General features: G+C 39.1%; 1 protein-coding gene across 3 annotated transcripts in view; it reads left to right on the plus strand.

Annotated features, from left to right (window-relative positions):
• Positions 1-19,421, plus strand: part of LOC124173050 — a 73,067-nt gene that overhangs the window by 45,680 nt on the left and 7,966 nt on the right. For 2 of the 3 annotated variants that reach the window (XR_006868359.1, XR_006868364.1), the window contains 2 exons: positions 15,534-15,614; positions 19,277-19,356. The gene's annotated coding sequence lies outside the window, so the exon portion shown is untranslated. Of the gene's footprint in view, positions 1-15,364; positions 15,437-15,533; positions 15,615-19,276; positions 19,357-19,421 lie in introns of those variants that run through there. The other variant, XM_046552571.1, reaches the window with a different exon arrangement.

The raw sequence follows: 19,421 nt of genomic DNA on the forward strand, positions 1-19,421 counted from the left end.
GCCATTAGTAGGAAAGATGTTATTACTAATGACCATGTTTTTCCCCTCCATTCTCTGATCCTTGACCTCCCTCAGCTAATCGGGGAAAAAACCCTCCGAGCACCTGAAAACAGTCACCTTCCCCCCCTCCCCTACCTCAACCCAGACCAATGGTCAGTTTAAATTCCCGACCCTCCTTTCCACCCCACCTTCTACCCCCATTTCTCAAATGTTGGGAGTGTTCAAATTGTGTATATATATTGGTATGGTTAATTTCTTGGTTTAGTCTTGAAAATGCTGCAGTGCAGCAAAACATGTTGACTCTAGTGTAATAAAAATATTTTATGTGGAAAGTGCAAAGTGTTTCACTTTATATCAGTTAAGGAATTGGGTCTATAACTAGCAAGACTGTTCTTATCACCTTTCCTATGTACAGAAACAACTCTGGAAATTTTTAATGCATCTGGGAATTTACTTTCCCCCAAACATTTATTTACACAAATAGTAAGAGGATCAATCACACAGTTAATGACATTTTTTAGCAAATTACAAGACAGATCATAGTAATCAACACTATCTGAATTTTTAAAAGTTTTTACTATTTTCAAAATTGTATCTGAAGTCACCTCTGTGAACTTAAAACTAGGCCTAGTCAGGGTTTCAGGTTTTTGACATCCACCATCAATAAAATTAAGTGCACTTTCTGAGGGTCTGTTTATTGTTGAACATACTTCTTGAATTGACTGAATGCAAAATTTATTGAACTCATCTGGTGATATTGGAGTATTATTGTCTTTTTTGTTGGTCTTTGTAACTGAATTAATTATACTCCTGGCTTTTTTGCATTTGTTTTTAGACTTTTCTATACTAGCTTCATTATAGGATTTCTTAGCTTCATGATGGCTTGTCTATATCTATATTTAGCTCTAGAATATAATCCTTTATACAATTCAGATTTGTCTCTCTTGTATAAACTGGAATATAACAAAACGGTATTTTTCATCTGCCTTAACTGTGGGGTATACCAGTTGATATTTTTCTTATTATTACTAGGCCTACTGATGCTATTGGTAAGAACTTTACATTTTCTTAAAGGGATACTATTTTAAAACATATTTATAAATACAGAGAAAAAATTGTCAAAAACAATATCAGAAGAACACAATTGTAGCGTATTAAACATGGTTTCCCAGTTAATAGAAGTAAGGCCATGCTTAAGCTTATCAATATTCTCTTTGGTTATTGGCCGAGTAGTCACAATTTTAGAACATAGGTTGTAACGGTCTAAAGTCATATTATTCAATCTAATCAATACAGCATTATGGTCTGAAAAAGGAAAATGAACTACATCATAGGACAAACAAGTTCTATCAATATTTGTAAATACATCGACATCTACTCAATACCCTGCAAGCCACCTCTAGGGTGTTTGGCAGGGGGTGATCAATCACCAGCATGCAGCATGCATTTGGACTCCCACATACACACCACACCGTCCAAAAAACGTCCCGTAAAATAACAAAATACAGTGCAACCTCGATATAACGACACCCCACGGTGTACTAATAAACACTCGCTATAGCGAATTGTCGCTTTAATGGAGGTGGAGCAAATAATAGCCAATATACCTGGTACGAACAGACATACAGGGACAGGAGTGGTGCGGCCACAGATAAACATCTTTCTGATAAACGTAAGCATAAATCCAGACGAAAGGCGATGTTTTTTTGCATCACTAAATTTCCTTACTCAAACAATGACTAACTATTCAAACAATTTATAAGCGCCGCACTGAATAAAAATCATGGAAAGCATTGTTTCGTCAATCATTATGCCAATGCACAACCGACGAAGCCATTTTTCTATGCACTTAATTAGGTAGTTCATTTACGTGATCATTCTATTATTTTGGTATTTTCCACTGAAAATTCAAAAATTAATTGATAAAACTGTATCGCGGTTTTTTAATGCCTCAAATGTTTCCATTGGTGCATGTTTATTGTTTCTGTACGTTATGCGGCAGTGAAGTGAAATAACGCATTACATTTGTTTCTACAGGCAAAAACGGTGGAAGGTTGTATAACGTTCCCGCCTTGGAAGACTTTTTCTATCAAATAATGTAATACCTACATAATCTATGGTAAAAAGTTTGCTAAGCTTGAAAAATTATGTGATTAAATTTGCCGTTGTTGAAAAAAAGTTTCTTTTTGAGTGTTACGCTCGCGATGTATTTGAAGTAATACACCGAGTTTACCACGGCACTGCAAACGAGAGTTAGTTGTTCTGCGAGTTCTTCCAGCGGCCACCAGGGGATGCTCGGCTACCACGTGACAAAAGAGAGCGCCAGTACGACTCCGACCACTGACGCGAATAGTTCACCCTTGTAAATCCGCAACGGAGAATAAATACGTCCATCCGGTCAATTCACGCTGAGTATCATTGCTTCGTACATCCTACATCATCGCTAAGGTGCACTACCTACCTTTAGAGGCATCATTGCAAGAAATATCTCATACTGCAAGGGTTTTGTCGAGGAGTTGTATGTAAAAAAGTTCCGTTTCGCCTATGTTATATGACGCGGGGAATACTTCTAAAGATACTTACGATCGGAGTCCTTTCTTCCACGACTTCGGGTTTACACCGCAGGCATCACCAGCAATTATGAGGGGAGATAACGCTTTGGTGCTTCGCGTTAGTATAATCAACCTTCTGCACTCTTAAAATTCTCGATTCGCAATCTATCCCTGAAATGTTCCGCTTTAGGCTTGGGCGTAGCCCCTTTCTCAGAAGTTCCCGCAGATTGGAATGGGCAAAACCACCCGAACAAAGCTCCTTATAGCTATTCATCGTCTGCATTCCTTGGGCGCTTCTGTGTTTTTATAATTTTGCAGAGCGAATAGGAAGATAAATTAATTTCAACTCTCATATTACTCCTTTATTTTTATTTTCTCACTTAGACGTGTTTGGTGTTTTTTTGGCCATGGTGACTGCCATCAAATGCTTTCTATTCACGCAACTCACGGACGTGCGGGTATGCTGCCGACTGCTTTCTGCCGTCCGAGGAACAAAAGAAGATGAAGCATTCGCGAATGCTAATGCCACAATATTTTCACCAAAATTAACTACTTATTTATCGAACGACAGTTTACCACATAAATTTGAGACTGAGCACTCCATTAACTTCATATCTAACAGATCGCTAGCAATTACAGAGGTTAAGGAGTCTTGATGAAAGTCTTCCGGCGGTGAAACCCTCGCTATGGCAAGAGGCAGCACCAAAAGGGTGTCGTAAAAACGAATTTTTTAACACTCTTATTATATCCGTATGTAACATCGGCTATCTCTCGTTATATAGGGAGTGTCGCTATAACCCGTACTCGCTTTAACGAGGTTCCACTCTATACTACTATATGCTGTTAGAAATAGAATATAAAATAGAAATTCAGAAACATGCATTAAGTTTTACATAGGTTAGTAGGCTACACTACAAGACATGCAATCTATTTAAGAGTTCTATTGCTGCCGTTATAATCTCTTATCGTGGAAAAAATGTGGATCGTGGAAAAAATGACATTCGGAATCTATCTGTTCTGCAATCTATCTCTCTTATTTTATTTTATGATCTGCTCTTCCGTAGTACGTTGGCGTCCGCAAGATATTGTTAACTTCGTCAGAAAAGACACTGCTCTTGAATTTATCTAAAAGGTTTGGTCTATTTTTCAATCTACGGTCCGACAGAGATTCCCATCCGAGTTTAGATAAGAGGTCAGTTACACTAACAAGACTATCGTAACGACCTTTCACATACCTGGCAGCTCTTCTTTGCACGCGTTCTAACTCTGTTATTAAGCCTTTTTCATGAGGGTCCCAAACACTGGCAGCGTATTCCAAATGTGGTCTAACGAGGGAAAAGTAGCTAATTTCTCTCACTTTTTCGTCGCACTTCCCCAATATTCTTTTAACAAAACCCATTTTACGATTAGCTTGACCGGTCATTTCTCGAATATGTTTATTCCACGATCGATCATTATTGAGTCTAACCCCTAGATATTTCACGGATTCAACTGCCTTTAACTGGGTGCCCTGAATGATATAGTTACGATGTAGGGAGTTATTCTTCTTCCAGAAATTCATTACGACGCATTTTTCCAAATTTAATTCTAACTGCCAAGCATTGCACCAAGCTTGGATAGTAGCAAGGTCATTCGTTAGTTCATCTATATCTTTGCTGGAACGGATTTCCCTGTAAACTACAGCGTCGTCTGCAAATAATCGTAACTTACTATGTACTACTTCGCCAATGTCGTTCATATAAAGAAGGAGTAGGAGTGGGCCAATGACACTACCCTGAGGAACGCCAGAAATGACTCTAACCTCATTGGAGACTGCACCGTCTAATACTACTCTTTGGACGCGGTTGCTCAGAAATTCTCTAATCCAGGAAATGACATCTTCGCCTAGACCATAAGATTTCAGTTTTATTATTAACTTTCCGTGGGGTACTTTATCAAATGCCTTTTTGAAATCAAGAAAAATCGCGTCTACTGGAATGTTGTCTTCCCCGGAGACTAAAATATCGTGGGCAAAAAGCGCTAGCTGAGTTTCGCACGATCTGCTTTTCCTGAATCCATGTTGAGTTCCCATTAATAACTTTTGCGCATCTAGGTGTTTCATTACCGAGCTGACTACGATGTGTTCAAGGACTTTGCAAGAGATGGACGTTAAAGATATCGGCCTGTAATTAGATGGCTGTTCCTTGTCTCCACTTTTAAATATAGGCGTTACAGTAGCGATTTTCCAGTCATTAGGTACTTCGTGTTGCTTGATGGATTTACTGAATATTATCTGCAAGTAAGGGGCAATTTCTGAGGCTAGTTCTTTATATACGCGAGAAGGGATTTCGTCTGGACCAGGTGATTTATTTGGACTAAGCGATTTCAATATATTTTCTATTCCGAGCGTACTAATGTCAATAGCTGTCATCTTATGTATACAAGGATTGTCATCGGTCTCGGGTGAGTTTTCGGAAGGCTCCGTAAACACGCTCTTGAAGTAGGAATTTAATAAATTGGCTTTATCGTAACTGCTTGTCAACACATCTCCATTATCGTTTCTCAGCGAACATACGGTAGACCGTTTACCTTGAACTTCCCTAACATATGACCAAAATGCTTTTGGGTTATCCTGTAACCGCTCTACTAGTGTTTTTCCTTTAAAATTCGTGAACGCATTCCTGAACGCTTCCTTCGTGGCGGCTTTATTCATCCTATATTTTTTAATTATTAGCTCGCGTTCATTAGCGGATAAATCCGTGCTGACTTTTTTCATTTTAGCATGACACGCTCTCTGTCGCCTCAATGTTCTTCTCACTTCCGCTTCGTACCATCTCGGTTCGCTGCCTTCTTTTACTATTTTACTAGGGATGTAGCTATTTATTCCCAAAGTTACGAGCGAAAGAAAAGCTTTCCAAGCATTCTCTACATTTAACTTTAATACTGATTCTTGAAACTCTGGGAAAGCATTTTTCAGATGACTCTTAAACCCATCAAAATCAGCTCTTTTAAAAATGAAAACTTTACGCTCTTTTTTAAAGTTTACAGCGGTATTTAGAGAAAACTTTGCAGTTACTACCCTATGGTCACTTATTCCTTCGACAGTGCCAACGTTTATTTCCTGATGTGGTATATTTGTCGCTAATAAATCAAGAATATTTTCTCCTCTGTTTGGTGCGGATGCTATTTGAAACAATGAATTAGATGTAAAAGTGTCTAATAAAGCCTCGCAGATCACTTTATCCCTCCCACCAGGAATGAAGCTATAAGTCTCCCAATCTATAGAAGATACGTTGAAATCTCCACCCACAATCAAGTTTCTTTTAGGATACTTGGATGCTACGCTGTTTATTTGATTTTGTCAGAGTGTCGCTTTTGTTTTATCATCATTCCGCCTTTTCAGGCACTCTGATGTTGATTCAATTTTAATGTCCTTTTCCAGGACTGGGAATACATTAAGTATTGAGGTAAGTGATGAGGCATGTGTTCCGGATTTCCTGTAGAGGAGATCGGATGAGAGTAGCGGTCCCAGGGATTTAAGTTTGCTACTCCTAGAGCAGCAATATCGGTAACTTGGGATGATGATGTTCGTTCATAAAATTTCTTCCCTAGGGTCTTCAGCTTTTCTTCTAATGGTGTTTCATCCGTTTTTAAATATAATGCCTCATTACCTGCCCATTTAGGGATTTTGGTGATCGATCTCAGCGCTTTCCTGATAGCCTTATCTAGTTTTCGTAGTGGGCCTTTGAGAGCAAGCCCAGACCAGATTGGTGATGCGTATGTGATCGCTGGAAGGAGTGTTGCTTTGAAAATTCGCAGTCGGAGATGCTGAGGTATATGATCGGTGCTGAGAAGTGGCTTGAGTAGCCAGTTGTTTTTGGGAAATTGTCGTTGCGTTTTGCAGACATGTTGTCAGAATTGCAGTTTCTTGTCCAGCTCAATGCCCAGATACGTTGCGTGTTCACTCCATGGGATTATTACTCCTCTTAGATTTGTTGGAGCTGCAGGTCGAGGGTTTTCTCTCTTCCTTCTTTGAAATAAAACCGTTTTGGTTTTGGATGGATTGAGTTGTATTCTCCATTTTTCATACCAGTTTGCCACCTTGTCCAGAGCTGCTTGAAGGTACTTTGCAGCATATATTGGTCTGGTCGATCTGCAAAGTATGGCAGCGTCGTCTGCGAAAAGGCTCACTGTCGTGTTCCAACCGAAGTCGTTTGGAAAATCGGCGGTGAATATGGAATAGAGTTGAGGACCGAGTACCGATCCCTGCGGAACTCCAGCTAGTATTGGGCGGTCAGTGGATTCAGCTCCATCCCAGCTGACGCGAAATGTTCTATCTTGGAGGTAGTTCCGAATAATCTTGGTTATCCACTGAGGGTAGCGGTATTTTTCCATTTTCCATATAAGTCCCTCATGCCAGACTCGGTCAAACGCTTTGCTAACAGCAAGGAATGCAGCGGCGCAGCAGCCATTAATATTGAAGGAGTTAGTGATATAATTGGTTACTCTGAGGAGAGCGTGCAGTGTAGAGTGCTGACTGCGAAATCCATATTGAAAAGCTGGAAGAATATTGGCTGTTTCGGTGTGGTACAGCATAGATTTTTGGATTATCTTTTCCAGCATTTTCCCCAAGCCATCAAGCAGCGATATTGGTCGGTAGCTGGATATTGCGGATGGTTTTTTGCCAGGTTCTTGCAGTCCAATGATTTTGGCTTTCTTCCAGGTGTTTGGAAAATAGCCAATTTTTATGCAGCTGGTTAATATGTATGCAAGCAAAATGCCAGCAGCTCTCGGTAGTTGTCGCAGGATTTCATTTTTTATGCAGTCTGGTCCAGGTGCTTTCTTCTTTTTGAGATGTTGGAGCTCTTCGGCAATTGCTGATAGAGTTACTACCGGAGGATCAGCGACAACAGGTTTGATTTTGAAAATCCAGCATTGACCTTATATCTGAGTTAGGCGGTCTGTAATACGAACATAATAAAATAGTTTTGAATTTTGGACATTTAATTAAACACCACATAGATTCAACGCTGGTCTCAGTTACGGTTATCGCTTGGCTGACGATTGAATTCTTTACAGCTATAAAAAGTCCGCCCCCAACTCGATTAATTCTATCTTTCCGATAAAGAGTGAACGATTTTGGGAAGATCTCATTGTCTGAATCATCATCTGTTAGCCAACTTTCTGTTCCAAAAATGACGTTACACTTCGTACTATGAATTAAATGGTGGAATTCGGGAATCTTATTTCTTAAATTGCGGCAATTAACCACAGCCACGATTAAAACTTCGGAAGTAGTGTTATTGCGATTCGGGAATAATTCTAATTTGGTTTTGTCGAATAGACTATTCACAGGCTCTATACCACTGATAAATGGAAATGTATGTCTTATTGTCTCACTATCAAAATCACTTGAGCCTGGACTGCCTTTGAACGTATTTCTCGACTGACGCTTCTCGTGCTTAAATGTAATACCTGAAACGCTGATTTTTCTTTCTACTTCTCTATTCTCATTTCTGGAAGAATTTTTGTCAGTGAAAAGTTTTGAACTTACCCCTTTATTTTTCAACCCACTAATATATCTACACTCTGCCCTACTCTCTACTCTAAAAAAGACCTACAGTGCTCAAATATGCTACTCGCTACACGACTAGCCGACTCGGCGGTGTAATGGACTCCCGAATGGTTCAGAGGGATCCGACACGATCGGATTGCCGGCCTAAGGTCCACGAAGGAGGCTCCGATGTCCGTGCAGAAACGACGCAGCCTCTGGTTTATGCCTTCCACTCGGCTCCAAACCAGAGAACCACGATCGATCCTCGGGACAAGACTACAAATCGAAAGCTCAATGCCGACCCCAATGGTCCCACCCACCCGCTTCACTTCGGCATTCAGATCCCGGAGGGAATCTAGAATTCACTCAGATCCACGGAAGGTGGCATCATTGACGCCGACATGAGCCACAACCCGCAGTCTGGAGCACTTCGTGCCCCGTACCGCCGCACCAACCGCCTGCGTCACCTGAGGAACACCGCCACCAGGGATGCACCATGATGCCACACGGTCGCTTACACCCTCGCGGTCTGGACTCTCCCGTAATGGGACCATCACACGACGGACATTGCTACTCCCTAACACTATGATCCCCCCCTTCCCACTCTGACGCCCCTTCCTAGGTGCCGGTTTCGGGGTACGAGTAGGCACGTCAGGCACCTCGGAGTTTCCATCCGACAGCAACTGGTACCTGTTCGAGACGGGGATGGGATTTGCCTCAGCATCCCCCAAACCCCATCTTAGAGTGACACTACCACCGTCCCTCCGAGACACGACCCTCCAAACCTCAGATTTACGGGGTGACGTGACCCCGTCATCGAGAGATTGACCTCAAGGAAGGCTCTTGATCGACCAGCCGCTATTTGCAATCGGGCGAACCCGTGCAGCCTACATTATCGAGACAAGCCGAGCCTCTGGTAGGTTTACAGTTAACAGAATAAAGGTTAAATTGTCTAAGGATATTTTTTAAATCAGTCACAGTTTTTGTCTTACAAAACATCAAAACTGGCATTTACATCCCCTCCAATTACAATTTTATATTTTCCCTATTTTGGGATACAAAGGGATACTAAGAGGGTATCGAGTTTCTCAAGAAAGACATGGGGGTCACCATAAGGAGACCTATATACTACTACAATTAATAGTCTAAGACACTCCATTACTAAACCTGAAGTTTCAAAATGCAGCTCATCACAGAAAACACTGAGATCTAGCTAACTACATTTTGGCGCAAGATGTGTTTTTATATAGATAGCAACTCCTCCATGCAAATGGTGTTTTCTACTGTAACTATTTATTAAAGTGGATTCATCTAATACTTTATAACTAAGCTCTTCCTCTTTACACCAGTGTTCACTTATACATAAGATATCAAGCACATTGTCATTTGAGAATTCATTTATTAATAAATCTTTGTCAACCATACCTTGAGTATTGAGAAAACTTATATTAAAATCTACTTTAGGTTTTGCTTGATTCGTATACAAAACTAAATCATTGACAATTTGACCAGGTTGTATAAGCTTATTAGTGGCACCAATGCACTTTACCTGGTCTAGGCCTATAAGTTTTTTGTCAGACCATTTGAGACATCTACACAAAGAGCTGAATGATTTTCTTTCTTTATCTTATTTAGTACTACTCTGACAATTGTATTACTTAAAACAGACTTGCCTTAGTTGTTAAAATGATGGCCCTGCTTGGTATGCCATTCTCTAATAGCTTTGAAGTCATGGTTGGTGCGATCCACTTCCTTATTCACACAGGACCATTGGGGTAAATCATGTCGTTGAGGCACATTAGTGTGGGTCAGTACTTCTAGAGTACTTCAGTGTTGATGTAGCTGTTTTCCTCTCATTCCTGCTGACGTTGTTTGCTCCAGCCATTACCACAACAAATTCTTTATCGGTAAAGGGTTTGCCATCTTTTCTGATTGATGTTGCTACGTCTCGAAAACCGGCCCCAAGTTTTACAATACCTTCTATTTCACATTCATTACTTACAGAAGACCTACTTTCCCTTAGCATAATTGATAGTCCTCGGGCATAACTGTCTGAATACAACTTGAGTTTAGGTTTCTTCACTTGTTTTGGTTTATTATGTAGGCCTAGTAAGGATGCTGAGTTGTCAATTAGGCCTAAACAATTTTGATCAGTTTCCAAACTATCAGTGACTTTAAGTACATTATATTTATTTTGAATTGGTAAGATAAAGTCCTGACTAAGTCTTTTGTTGCTTGATATGTATGAGTTCCCCTTTGATTTTACTGTTTCCCATCTTCTGCTAGGTCTACTGACGAAATTAATTTGAGACATAACCTCACTTTCTGGCAATATTTCACTAAAGCTTGAAATGTTGAGGCATACCTGACGATCACTCTCTTCTATGGTGAGTTTGAGTCTTCGATTTTCATCCCTTAAAGCTTTTAGGTCTTCTTGTAGCTCAGCAATAATTACCAGTGAAGAAATTTTATCTTCATCAGATTCAATGGTGAATTTCACATTGTTATCTAATGAGCTGGGATAGGCTTCAGAACACTTTGGACACGTCCACTTTGAACTTTCGTCAGGCAAGTCACTCTCACTAATATTTGCCCAAGCAAAATGATTCCATGGGTCACACAAATCACACAGAATACCATTTCTTACATTTTGCACATTTGATATTAAGAATCAACCTATTTTTCACGGGAGCTGAAGCAGCACATACTACCTTTACCGCCGCCATATTGCTAAAGGTACTCTCTGACTCAGGGTTCTTGCTGAAATAAACGGCATGGAGAATTAACATTATGGGAATTCTGTCTCCTGAAGGAAGACAAGTCATATGAAGGATGCGTTTTCGAATAATCTTGGAAACAGGCAATTTTTATGATTCCAATGAATAATAAGGCCAAAAAGTGGTGAAATTATTCTATAGTTAAATATTTACATCTGATAATTGTTGCTTCAGGACGCGCTATGCTCTGCATATAACCTCCATTGCATATATATCCTTTGGCCCGGTCAGTTTCTCTGAGCTCGACGGCATGCGACTTGGTGAGGGGAGGGTTCTCTCTTTGGCATTTTTTCACTACGGTGAATGCCAAATGAAATACTTGAAAGAGTTTCGAATATTATGGAAAAATCAAGTAAAAGCTATTGTACATAACATTTAAATAGGAAAAAATAAATTATAACGTGGAACAAAGACTTCACTTACGTTATTGTCAAATTTATGCAAATATGGTAATTATCTCGAGTTTGGCAGCTAATGTACATTGTGATAAATGCAAAATAAATTTTGCCATGATGAAATCATAGGGAATGAAAATCCCTCGGAACTTATTATTTATCATAAGAATTGAATCACAAATACCTGGAGTCTGTCCAAAATTAGACATCCAGCCAAGCAATTACCCAACATAAGTGCCAATTACTGGTAAAAATAAAAATAACAGCAAGGAAAATATTTCTATTTCTTCTGGTAAAACCAATTAAATAAATAGATGTCAAACATTGTGTGAAAAATAAAATAAGGTTAAAATATTTTGTAATAAGGTATCTTACTTCTCCTCGTTGATTGCAAGTCTTTTTTTATTTTAGTTTGAATATTTGTAAAAGTTTTTTCTTTTTAAATGGATGAGAACAATTGAGTAAAGATATTATTGCTTTCGGCATCTTAAAATGTAAGTAATTATGAAATAATATGTTACTTCCCTCTACCCATAAATGTCTCCCTTATCTCTGTACATAATGAACATTACATTAAATATATCATTTACGCAATCCGAGAAAGGAAACATGACAAGGATAATGATCCACCATTTCGGAATCCACTCACAGCAAAATCAGATATCTGGGGAATTTTTTGTAAATTAATTACTTCAGTATTTCCTTTTCTTTTATGGAGGCGAGTAATTGTGTTCCCATATTTTGGGGAGGTGTCTGAACCCCCCGGACCTCCCTTCTTGCTAGGCCACTGCCTTGGAGACCCCCTTTCACAAGATTCAATCCTTTAGGGATGCGCCGTAGCTCTGCTTATCTCCATCGTGTTTATCGCTTATCTTATTTGTATTCTCCTACTGTCCACCTCTTATCTCCCACTCGAACCGCTTTCGATCTGTCTTGGAAATTTGCGATCGCCTTCTCTAGACGGAATTGTGCGTGCCTGACCACTTACCTCTGCGTGCCACCGCATGTGAAAAGAAATTGAAATGGATTAGAGAGATGACATTGATGCCAAATTGAGTCATTTGGTGAAAACGACAAAAAACGATATTTTATTTCTTTGCGATCTTGTCTCTAGCCACGTACACATTCAAGAAATATTGAGTTTTGAATTATTCAGATGAAGTACTTTTTCTTGGAACAAGAGTTATTCTCCCTTAAGTTATTTTCACCTATCAGATTGTATGGCAATATTATTTTTAGAATAAATTTTAAGTATTTACTTTTTCATTTATCTCATTATTCAGTTTCAATTTAATATATTCTTTGAAAGAAACAACTCTAGCTGCAACTGGCAATGAATTTTGAAGAAAAAATATTCTCTAAAAGGAAAAAAGAGTTGCATTTAGTAAGGAAAGAGAAAAAATATTGCTCAATAATAAATTTAAAAAACATTTGAATATTGAACAACGAAAAGAATTTATAAATTCACCTACGTTATTTCTCACACTTACAATAAAAGGCAAAACTGTTTGCTTTACATTAGCTTACATCACTTGTCCCCATTTTAGTGCTCTCTGTTGTGCAATCACTTCGGCTGTACGGATGGAAAAGTTTCATTTTGTACTCCGCCTGGTGTACAACAGGGGCAAATGTTAAAGATCGACATCAATATTTCTTGTTTTTGTTAACTAAAAGCACGATGGCTATAGTATGAGGATGTCGCAGCGCATCAAATGCATCGGAAACACAAATCAAAGGGCCACAAAAGACGAGAAAAGGCAACGGTTGTAGGGAAAGAGCGATCGACTGGCATGGCTTCCCGCAAACAATGGAGGGCTGAGAGGCGAGCGAACAGTCACAAGAGACCCCGAGTGCTTATCAAAACCTTAGAAATGCGGAGAAGGCATCTATGAATTGCATTCGGTTCCTCTTCGACACTTGCCTGTCATTGTAATGACTTTAATGGGTGCTTTCCATTCATTGACACACGTTGACACAAGTCGACCTGCGTCGCGGTTTTCGTGTTCCATTCTGTGTGTGTCGCCGACTGTTGTGACACAAGTCAACAAATGGTATCGCACAGGAATAGGAGAGTTATAAACAGTTACCGCGAGTTGACACAAGTCGACGCGTGAGTCGCATGAATGGAAAGCACCCAATGTATATATTCCTGGAATCGAATGGCGTAAACATCATAAGATCATATCATTTCCCAATTTCAGAAATAAATATTTAAGCTAACTTGCTTGGATAGTTACAGCCTTGAGTTATTCAATTATTTTAATCTAGTGATTACAGATATTCGATGGAAATTTAGTCATTTTCGCAGTTAAAGCTTCAGATTTTAAGGGACCACAACAAAACAATAGAGGGTAAATATCATTTGCTATGGTAAAAAAGTTGCTATGACTTAGGTAATTTTATATGTTTTAAAGTATCCGTAATTATTAAAATCATACCATATCAGACCATATTATATATTATCATTAAATTCCAAGGTGGCCGGTAGCAAGATGGACTCTGTAGGCTCATATCATTCATGGAAATCATTCAAGCAAATTTGAACATGCTCTAAATTTCATTCGAATAATCATTTGAATGCAGAAAATTTCAGTTTCAGACGGTGAATGACGGTCATTCGCAAGATCATTGGCCAAATCATTCGCATGGTCATTCGATTTAAAACCGACTGAGTAAAACATCCATAGCTTTTTCCTGCCGGCGCCTACGAGAGGAAAACTTTTTCCGTCTTACGAGTAGGGTAGAATTTGAGACAAAACGCAACATGTGCCCGGCCCCGGTCACTGAGCTATGCATTGTGTTTTAATTTGGTTATGCGTTATTTGAAGTCAATAAAATATACATTCTAACTCCATCTTTGAGCAAGTTCAAGGTCAATTCATTGAATTACCAGTGTTTTTAAATATAACATTTCTTTTGAATTTCAATAGTTTACTCTTCTGAGAGAATTAATGACATTTCGATCGAACAGGTCGATTCATGATTTAGATAATCGCGCAATACGAATGTTGTTTTTATATTTTCGCGCCACATCATTCCTCAAGATTTTCTTCCTAGCTGTTGATTGCGTTAAAATTAAATTTGGCGATTATAGAGTTGTTAATCATTTATCATCAGTGATGGCACTTGCCTATGCATTATTATGGCTATATTTTATTTCCTAAGTCTAACTACATGAAAAATACGTACAGTGAGTGAAAACAAGTAACGTGGAATGGTGTCTGAATTATTTATTTGTGATCGTCATTGCTAAAACAGCTATGCGCAGCCAAAATACCCAAATAGCTTAAACTTTAGCAATCATGAGGGTACAGTTATATTATATAAATAGGTATTTAAGACACCGTAGTTACTAACAAGGAGCTCTCACGCTGTGTTCAGCTGGTAATACCGATGACGGATGTGTGTTATGGTAATGCAAGGTCCTTTTGTGATTGGAATGTAATTTAGAGTTTACCATTTGTCTTATGTTGAGAAAGTATTCGAATTAATTATATTTAAAACTTTAAATAATATTGAATAATGAAACTAATGGCAATCATCATTCCCAATTCAGCTAATCGTGCATGTCTGCTTCCAGCACACCTAAGCTTCCCATAAACGACAACCAATGCACAATCGCCTGTGCACTGCTGCCAAAACGCGGAGAATATCCAACACGAATACATTTTTCTGTGACAGCGCTGTGTGCTGGCAAAAATACGTCATCAATTTTCAAAGACGGATTTCAATTTTTCAGTTGCCAAGCCGCGCATTCTATGGAGTTAATTGGGAAGTTCCGACTGCCCTTGATTGGTCAGATCAAAATCCATTACCTTTGTCTTCATCTCGTGATCCCATACATCAAAAATCTAGCAAAAGATCATAACTTATGCGAAGAAAATATTGTTAGAAGTGATACCCATCCTTCTTATCGACTAAGTTCAGTCGAGAGAATCACAAATATTTTCGCCCGAGCGTTGACTGGGACTATCGTGAATTGGCAATCCCTGCACCGCCATATTTTATAAGGCACTAAAGGTTAGATAAGCCTGATGTCTGTGGGTATAAAGGCCTTTTCCTGAGCCAAAGGATGAGTATATCTCGTTCGTGTTGCGTCTGGTGAACTGATCCGCCATCTTGTGATTCAAATCCTGTTATCATAGAAGTATTTGTCCATCGTTTTGGATTAAGATTTCTGTAAGTTTAAAAAGGGCATTGAAAGAAGAGGTTTGCTTTATGAGAGTGAAATAATTTTCTCATGTCAGTAACAGAAGTAATTTATTTTACGTTTCAGGATTGCCTTCTCTGCATTGGGAATAGGAGAGCCGAGGAAGGAGCGAATGCAAATTTCAACTAGATTTGCCTAACTTATTGGGTAAGTATTTGCAAACGCATTCTATATAAGTTTTCTTGGAATAATGCATAATAGCGTGATTGCCTTTTTATATAAGAATGCCTTTCAAGTGCAAGATTACATCTAATACAATCGACCAACAGAGTTTGAACATAATTTTTTATAAGAATGGTTAGCAAATGTTTCTTGTGATATATCCATAGAAAGTTTTACGCCACCGTGCATTACATACTACTTCCAAGGTTTACAGACTAAATGCGATATCCCGAAACGCTATTTAAACGAAATATTCATTTTCATATTCATGGAGAAATAGTCTTATTGCAACGTTAGTGCGGAAAAGTAGCTTGTGGGCACTCATCTTAATCACAGGCCATCATTAGTCAGTTCTCATGAGCTGATTATTTTTGGCTTTTGTTTCAGATGCATTTTTGACGCATACAGGCCTTCAAAATTTAATTCATGTAAATTTGGCATGCGGTCTTAGAGACCGTTGCGTTTTTTAATCGTGAATACACCCATGTCTCGTATAGCGCAATTTCGATGAGCGCAATTTCGATATAGCGCAAATTCGTTCCTCGGGGAAACATTGCAACGCAGTGTAGCCTAATCACATATCTTAAACGCTCTCGTGATAAAACGTGAACTTGCGCTAAGTACACACGAAATTTCTATCAATTTACGCATATTAATATTATTTCTTGCCTCAAATCTTCTTTTTTGTTCATATATTAATCGAAATTCATTGCTGTGCAATTGCCAAAAGTATTACTTGTCATTGGGTCCAGATAGCCAGCCTACCGAAGTAATTTATCTCGTCTCCTTAACAGAATGATAATAAATAATTAAGATCATTAATTAAGCGTGGGGCTAGTGGAAATGAGTTTTTTTTTCAGCAATACGATTTGAGACGTATTTTTGCCGTCGTAGGTTACCGGGCGATTGACTTCCAGGTAGAGTGTCTACGCTAAAGCCTTCAAGGTCATCGGTATTCACGGGGGAGAAATGGAGCGGTGGCTGAGTTGCGCATGAATAGCATCTGTGGGGTAAAAGAATAATCAAGTGGACTGTATGAAGCGGAAGAGAGACAATTCCCACATTTAATTCGGTTAAACAATTAAACCAATAATGAACAATTAACACAAAAAATACATAATAGAGAAGCCTGGAAATACAGGTCACGGAGAGTCGGAGCAGTGGTGAGAATGCGTTGATCCGGCGAGCAGCATGCAGGAGAGGGCGAGCAACATGCAGGAGATATGCGAACACTCAGCTACGCTGGGGAGGGAGAAAGGCGAGACTGCCTCTCGGGCCACTTATTCGTCTACTGCTCGTCAACTGCAACTGAACTGCACGACTGAACTGCATTGCTTCTCCGCAAAGGAAAACGCCAGGAGACTATTAGCGCCCTCCTCGGGAACACGGGGAAGCCTACAGCAGACGATAATAACTGAAGAACGAAAACTATGAGAAATAATACGCAACAGCATCGACACATAAAAGGGTCCGCTATAGAGTCTCAAACACAATGGCTTCGTTCCCTCCCCGCAGTCTTAGGCCTTCTGCGTCTCAGGAATACAGTTCAGCAGAAGAAGGTGATTTAGATAGAGCCATACAGAGTAAAAACCAAGATAATATGGCAAAAAATAGGAATGCGTGTAGAAAAATCAAGAATTTATCAAGAAAAACCATAAACCTAGAAGAGGACTTGAGAGAGGTCAATTGCTTTGAAAATGGAGAGCGTCAAAGTGATATTGCGCAGAAGTTTAAACTCACGATGCCTTATTCTGAATAAAGACGAAGCTAAAATATCAGTGACCTCAGCCGCACCAACTTCAACCAAGCGGTCTACACATACGGAAAGTTCATGGTGAATCAGTACAAAAAGACGAGAGTGGTAATCGCTCCGAGACATTTAGTGAAAGCTCTGGTTGGTTCCAGAATTTAAACGGCAAGCAGGTATTTTCAGTGCGGCGATATCAGGTGAATCTGCAAGTGTTGATAGCGCAGCCACCACAACATTTTCTAATGAACTCCAAGCTGTTATTGAAAGTGGCTCCTTTCCCCCTCAACTAGTTTTTATTGTTGACGAGACGATATTCTTTTGGAAAAGAATGCATTCTCGTTCATTCATTTTCAGGGAAGGAAAACCTGGGTCAGGTTTCAAGGCATTTAAAGACTGTTTCACGTAGCTGCTAATGACTCGGAGGACTTTGAATGATTAAAATGAAATTAAAATGATTTATCATTCATAAACTCCGCTGGCTATGAAATGGCATTTAAAGTAGCATTTTCCTGTCATTTCGATGAGCGACAAAAGGGCCTGGGTGACACAATAGTTGTTTTTAGACTAGTTTGAAAAATCGTCAACTGCCGGCAACGCATTACGATCCCCTGAGATAGCAGATGTTAGCCCACCCGCACGACAGGATGGAATTTCGAAAGCACGTAAGAATTTTTTTTAACGTGAATAAAAGTCTTTGAATGCGTGAATACTATCTTTAAAGATGTTTTAAACAATAAATATTTATAGAAATAACGTTTTCTAAGGCTTTTTATGGGAATATAGATGTTTTAGAAGAAATTCAATACCCAAGATCTATGCTACCAGGAACGCATCCCTATGTTCCCTATGTTAAAACGCTCTCGTATAACGCAAATTCGTATAGCGCAAAGACCCCAAGGAACGCATCCCTTGCGCTATACGAGTCATGGGTGTACTTTCAAATTTCTATTTTTAATTTCAATAATCATCGCATTCTTCGTTTTTTGTGTAATAAGGACATGAGATACTCAAAAATTAACTTTTTTATTAGTTACAAGAGGACGCAATAAACTTCAAATCACCTTCATATATCAAGCTATGCGTAGAAAAATCAATTGTTCTTTGTTCATCTCGCCAACATCCGAAAACGGCTAATGCGACCTTCTCTCAACCACGGCACGGATTATCTTATCATAATGCTAGAAAAAACTACATCAACATATGTTTTTACCAGCAATTTTTTTGGTCGGTACTCTTTATAGGTTATCACTCTTAAATTCGGTTGTTTAATAAAACTTGCTTATGTTTGTATTTAAATCGATGCTCTGATGAAGAATCGTTTGCAGCTCTTGGGCCAATAGTTCGCGTCACCATTTGATTGTGAGCACAACGCTTGTCAGCTTTCTTATCTGGATTACCCGTGGGGTAGAGGCTAGCCTTTGTGCAGCTCAAAATCCATTACCTTCGTCTTCATCTCGTGATCCCATATCTCAGTAATATCGCAAAAAAATCGTAACCAACCCAAAAAAATAACGTTAAAAAGATATCTATCTTTCTTATCCATAATGTTCAGTCAAGAAAATGGCAATTATTTTCGCACAAGCGATGACTAGCAATGTCGTAAATTGGCAATACTTACACCTTCATTTTTTATGAGGCACTAAAGATTAGATAAGCCCGTTCTCTGTGGGTGTAAAGGGCATTTCCTAAGTCATGAGACGAGCAGATCTCATGCGAGTTGCATCTTACGAATTGATCTGCCATATTTTCTTCAACACCTGTTATCTGAGAAGTATTTCTCCATCATTTGGGATTGTAAATTCTGTAAGTTTAAAAAGGCATTAAGGAAAGGTTTGCTTCGTACGAGTATAATAAGTTTCCCATTTCAGTAACAGAAGTAATTTATTTTACGTTTCAGGATTGCCTTCTCTATACTGGGAATAGGGGAGTCGAGGAAAGAGCGAATACTCATTCCAACCAGATTGCCTAACCTATTGAGTAAGTAATTGCAAACGCATTTAATCTAAGCTTTTCTTTGAATTATCCATGGCTGTGTGAATGCC

Source organism: Ischnura elegans, assembly GCF_921293095.1.
Source record: "Ischnura elegans chromosome 13 unlocalized genomic scaffold, ioIscEleg1.1 SUPER_13_unloc_4, whole genome shotgun sequence".
Taxonomy (NCBI): domain Eukaryota; kingdom Metazoa; phylum Arthropoda; class Insecta; order Odonata; family Coenagrionidae; genus Ischnura; species Ischnura elegans.